At 37.4% G+C, this 6,419-nt stretch overlaps 1 long non-coding RNA gene across 1 annotated transcript; it reads right to left on the bottom strand.

The window, feature by feature from the left end:
• Positions 1 to 774: 774 nt before the first annotated feature.
• LOC129348094 (uncharacterized) lies at positions 775 to 4,117 on the bottom strand. Its single transcript, XR_008600510.1, has 3 exons — positions 3,890 to 4,117; positions 3,113 to 3,271; positions 775 to 2,198 (listed from the first exon to the last, which is right to left on the bottom strand). It is a non-coding gene; the product is annotated as an uncharacterized LOC129348094 (long non-coding RNA).
• Between the last annotated feature and the right edge of the window lie 2,302 nt (positions 4,118 to 6,419).

The raw sequence follows: 6,419 nt of genomic DNA, 5'->3' as shown, positions 1-6,419 counted from the left end.
GAAAGAAGGTCAACTTTTATCAACCTCCATCCAGATGTTCAACTTGATATCTTTACTGTGACATTTTTAGCACCACAAACCTTTAGTATCACACTTTATTATCATTTATTAGGACTTTAATGGAATCCACCAGCAGATTTAGTTTTTGTTGAGAAACTTTATTCTTGTCGTCGTGGGACTGCAGTATTTAAAACTCTTCCTTCTATTTGACCTCATGTTTATTAGTTTTAGTGGAGAAAGTTTGAATTGTCAATTAGTCTCTTAAAAACTAAATAATAATTTGGATTAGTCAAGAGGTTTAAATTTCTTACTTTGTCATATTTTAAATATGACAAAAAAATATAAAAATAAAGCATCTTGAGACAATTTGACCTGTAATTGGCATTATATAAATAAAATTGAATTAAAATTGTATGTATCTTGTAATGTTGGAGTAATTCAGCCGTATATGTTGGAAAACACATTTTCGTTGTCCATTAATCTGTCGTTTTCTCCAGTAATTCATTTCTTGTTTTGGTTTATAAAATGTCAAGCCCAAATATATTCAGTTTACTGTCATAAAAACCAAAAAGATTTACATTCATGATACAGGAATCAGGCAGTTTTTCACTTTTTATCTTAGTTTAGTCAGAAAGATAGTTGATAATGTGTGAATTGTTGCAGCTTGTGAGCCGTAAAAGGTTTTAATCTTTGGGGCCGAGTGTCAAAAAACATTTAGAAACCAACATCAACAAAGCACTCAAAAAAGGGAAATCCAACTTTTGCATGACAATGTCTAATTAAAGGACATTTATTTCCAACGTAAATGTGTGATATTCATCCTCTGGAGCTTTCTCTTCACATCGTCTTCCACCTGGACTGGTTTGGTCGGGAGCATGTGCAACAAACATTTGAAAAACTGCACTTTAACATCAATGAATGACACTGAAGTTTAATCTCTACATAAATGAGACTGAGTCTGGATGTGCTGCTCTGTCATTGACTCCTAAGTTTAGGGAAAGTTCAAACAAAAGAGGACAGTTCAGATAAGACTTGAGAATGAGCTTATTTTGAACAAACATCTCAGACTTTCTGAGCTTCAGCACCTCCAGCAAGATATTTTAACAACAAGCAACTCAAGAGATCCAGAAGTTGGAGAGAGTTAACTTTAGCTGAGCCAAAGAACATGTGGGACGCTAACCTAGCAAACATTTCAGACTTTTCTCTGTGAATTCTGAGAAATAATTTACTATTTAATAACAGAGCTACACATCTTAACTCAGTCTCATTAAAACAGACTCTAATTCCGTGTCATCCAACCATATTAAAGTGCAGTTACCCAAAATGTTTGTTGCATGAGCTCCAACAAAACCTGTCCAGGTAGAAGGCCACTTTGACAAACAGGAAGTGGAAGATTCCAAGCAGATTTATAGAAGGGGGAACCGGACTGTACTAAGTGTCGTCGAGTATAGAGGGGTGTTTTGTGGGTTTTTAAAGCTGATAATGATTATTAGTGAGACATTTGGAGTAGATATTCATTTGCAGTAAATGAAAGTATTTAAAATCTTTGAGTTTAACTTAGAAGAACACAAACTCTAACAGAAAACTTTGTTGTTACGTTTTTGTTTTGTTTACAGATGTTAAGTTAAAGGAGTTTTATTCGTTACGTATAACCAATCAAATCACTCCAGAAGACAGAGCGACCACAGGTAGATAAAGGTTCTGAGCCAAAGTAGCACCATTTTTAAATATATTTATTACAGTAAATTAGTAAAAAATAAAATACTGATAATCAGTAAATCAGTCAGCCCACAATTACTACAATTCTATAATGTATGTCTCTTTCCTTTGACTTGTTATGTGTACAATATACGATGTATATGATGGCGTTTTTTCAAACCAAAGGCTATACTATGATGTTTTCTTTTTGTTGTTGTTCTGGCTCTGGGCCGCTGCACTCCTTTGTTTTCTGGATTGTACTCAGCTGCATGTCTTCGTCCACCCGGCCTCCGTTGACTCGTCCCGCCTGCCGTCTCTGGAGCTGAAGCTGGATTGGAACAGACCAAAGTACAGTCCAATCACGATGCCAGCTGCCTCTCAAAAGGCTCCTTCATCTGGCAGGTGGTGGCACTTCTTCTGAGGGGAAGCTGAGCTGGTCCAGCAGAACTTTGGAGATGTGTTCCAGTGGTTGGTGGATGTGTGGGGAGATAGAGAGGGACCTTTGAATTGTTCAGAAAGGAAAACAGGAAACCCATTGGTAGTTTTAGTTTAGGGTGCTACTGCGGTGTGTTTTGGGGTTTTAAGAGATGAACAGGAAGAGATTTTGTTCCTGGTTGGAATGCCCATCAATGTCAACATGAAGTTCACTTTTAGTTCTGTTTATTTATTTTTATTTTACTAACACCCATTTGTTTTTAACCCCCTCACATGTTGTGTTGTTGTAAACTTACTCTTTCAAATAAATTCTCATCTAACCCTCTGGAAACCAGTGTTTGGACTGTTTTTGTGTTGCTCCTCACCTACTGACAGCTGTGGACTAAAGGCTATACTGTGACGTTTTTAGAGCGACATGCTATACTATGATGTTTGTTGGACGACACGCTATACTATAGGCTTTTTTAATTGACATATTACTGTGACTTTTTTTGTTTTTGTTTTTTTTGTTTTTTTAGCAACATATAAGAATTCGAACAGTTTTAAAAGTTACTATACTTTTACTTGTGCAATGAAATTATTATTCTATGGCATTTTTAGATGACATATTATACTCTGATGTTTTCTTGAATTACATACTATCTTGACAATATACTGCACTATGACATTTTTTGAACCACATATCATACATGACAATTTTAGGTAACATCCTATCATTTTGTGCTTTTTGAACCACATAATAATCTATGTTTTGTTTTTTTTTTTCTTGCCAACATGCTGTACTATGAACTACAGGCCATACTATGTTATTCTTGAGTAAAGCATACTATACTTTGACATTTTCTGAACTACATCCTATACTATGGCGTTATACACAGAGTGCTTTGGTTTCAGGCTGATTTATAATCTAGATTTTTTTCTGTTTTGTTTTTTTTACAGGATTATCACAGACCTGACTGTGAACACCGTCGACACCCACCTCAGGGAGACGCTGCCTAAGATCTCAAGGCTGCTTGGTCGTGGTCTTTCTGGCACGTACTCTTCCAAGATGAGCCAGGAAGTTTAACACTGATGGAATGACACCAGGTCTAAGCCGACAAACTTCCAATTCCTCCTCAACCCATAGTCTCTGGGAAACCTACATGGAGTAAGAAAAGTAGACAGAGAAGTAATTAAGTCTGTACACAACATATTAAAAAGAAATCATGCTCATAAATTAAGTACAAAGAACCGAATTCGCCAATATACTGGAGACCAGAGCTATTTAATTTAATAAGTGTAACCTTGTTTAGTAACATTTCAATTATTTGAGAGCAGTCCTGAAGAACTGCCTGTAATCCCAATCATAAAATGGGTTTGGAGGAAGAACATAGATGGTAATCTGGATATACATGAGTTAGGCTTTATAACTACTATTGGTAGTATTGGTGGTAGTCATAGCAATGCAATTAGTACTAGTACACTCACTACTGCTGCTGATACTGGCACTGCTACTACAACTTGTAATATTATTACAAACGCTGATACTACTTCTACGACTCTAACAGCTCTTTATACTACTACTGCTGCTTGTACTTTTAGTATTACTACTACTGCTTGTACAGCTATACTATAGCTACTATTAATCGTCTGGTATTTGGTTGTCAAGCTGCTAGCTCGCCTTAGCGTTTTGCTAGTGGCTAACTAGTTAGCTCTCATAGACTGGAAGCTCTCAACAAGATTTCATAATGAAAAAAGAGCCAAAAACTATTCTTACCTATGAAAAGTCATTCCAAGTTTCCTTGTCTCAATCGTACGACGTAGTGTGTAATTGTATGCAGCACAGTGAGCCGGTGTTCCAGTTTAACTGGTGATCAGGTTAACTGGTGATGGTTTCCGTCTCCAGATGTTTCGTCCGCAGATTCGTCACGGTCAGACCTGGATTTACGTGAAATAAAGATACCAGATAAAGAAGTTGTTTAAACTAGTCACTCAGAAAACAATAAAAACTCGTTCAGTCAACCACTTCCTAACCGTCATTTCATTTTTTTTTTTTTTTTTAAATATTGTCAGTGGTTAACGTGCTCTGAATGACGGTTAGGACGTGGATGACTGAACGAGTTTTTATTGTTTTCTGAGTGACTAGTTTAAACAACGTGGTCTCAGTTTGTTCCGATGTATTTTAGCAAATCAAGCTAATGTGCTGCGTGTTGTTCTGATGGGAGGCTGCTGAGGGTCTGAGTGTTTCTGAGAACAAACCCGAGTTAAGCTCGAAGTTCTGCTCTGGATCTGTTCCACTGAACACACAAACTAACACACAACACAGCAGTGGACGTGCTTCTATGTTGTCGGTTTTATTGGTGAGACAATAAATCGTTGTCTGACTCGTTCTTTACCAGGAAGCCTGTGTTAAGTTGTGACTATCCCCAGTTGACATGGGCGTGTTTCCTGAACAATCACCAGGTGTTAAACACCTGGCAGGATGACAGTGATCTATGTGGATGAAGCAGAATGTACGCAGAGCTGATCGATAGTACAATGAGTAAAACGGTGGTCTCGTAATTTTATCGCTGGATTACGTGGTTTCGAATCCTCTCACCTACTTGGAAAATACGTGTTTTTTTATTTCGGCCCGCACGTTTCTTTTTACTGTCTGTAGATGATATTTACATGGATACAGACTTTATTAAGTAGTGATGGCGGCGTTTTTCGGCGAGGTCTTCTTTATCTGGTATGTTTATTTCACGTAAATCCAGGTCTGATCGTGACGAATCTGCGGACGAAACATCTGGAGACGGAAACTATCGCCAGTTAACCTGATCACCAGTTAAACTGGAACACCGGCATACTTCTTGTTTCCGTTTTCACGCCGTCTACATCAACGGAATGCACTGAAACTTTGCCCCCACTAGCTTAGCCTCGCTGTAGCACGCAGCTCAAAGGGGCGTGTCCTATCTACTCATTCATATCTATGAGAACAACGGTAGCTGCACATAAGGACACCTGACGTTGATTAGCTGTGTAAATACCATTATATACAGTCTATGGTAAATACGTGTGTGAATCGCATCATTGGCTGCAGCAGCCAGTCACCGGTCACTCACTGAATCACATTGGAGAAATAGCACAGAATGAATTGTTACGTGTTTATTTTATTTACAATTTAGGTTGGATTTTTTTTGTGTGCGCAGCGCAGATTTTCTGTGCGCGGAGACCGTGTCAGCAGTGCGCAATTGCGCACGCGCGCAGTTTAGAGGGAACAGTGTTTATAATCCCTTGAATTTACCGCATTTACACTTGCTTCTTAGTGTTCTTGTGGCACTTGCTCTCTACTAAATTCCAACACTTGGTAATTTTATGAAATCTTCACATCCTTCTTTAAAAATGCTCTACTTGTCAGCATTTAATGTTACGCACCAAAACACCATATCAAATTCCTCATATGTGAAAACCTACTTAAGACAAAAAACAATTCAAATTCTGATTCTGGATTCATTGTGCCAGTCTTGTTTCTACCGCACTTGTTTCTACAGTTTTATTGTTTTAACTATTTTATTCTATTTATTAATATTGACATTTTGGGGTTTTTTTTAGCATCTGTAGTCTTTTTGTTTTAACTGCATCTTGACTGTTATGCCACCTTTTGGATATCCTGCTTTTACTTTGTCAAAGCACTTTGTAAACCCTTGTTCTTAAAAATGCCAGATTAATAGTTAACATAAAACCTAAAGGCAGCAGTCACATTCATCCATCTTTTACTTTTATGGCTTTGACAACTGAAACAATACTTAAAGATATGAGATAGATATGAGTATAATTTAATTCATAGGCTATATGCTCCCTTGTGTTCAAACAACAGGTAAAGATTTCATGCTAAGGCCCAAACAAACAAAAAGATGATAGCAAATGCCAGGATGGTTAGATAAAAGAGTATCAGTTGCAGAGGATATTTATTTGTTGTACTGGAACAGATACTATTCTCGTTGCTGACATTCTGACGATATAAACCTTGCCTAAAGTGATAGTTCAGATATTTAGCCAGTTTTGATGACTCTTTGTTCTTCATTGCTATTATTAATGAGTTGTTAAGACTGCCATGCATGAGTCAGGGAGACTGCTCAAAACACATCTGATTAATGAGAATTGTTTCACTAAGAAACCTTCTTGTGTAGACTCTGTATAACCTCCAGCATTGAAGAAAACAATACATTTGTTCTACTTATAGTATTCCAGTTTCTAACTTATTGTGGCTGCTGTCCTGGTCTGGGCTCCTTTTATGAAATGGCCTGCCCGGACTCAGTCACTGA

This window comes from Amphiprion ocellaris, chromosome 23 (genome assembly GCF_022539595.1).
Source record: "Amphiprion ocellaris isolate individual 3 ecotype Okinawa chromosome 23, ASM2253959v1, whole genome shotgun sequence".
Taxonomy (NCBI): domain Eukaryota; kingdom Metazoa; phylum Chordata; class Actinopteri; family Pomacentridae; genus Amphiprion; species Amphiprion ocellaris.
This window is presented reverse-complemented; position numbering and strand designations above follow the sequence as displayed.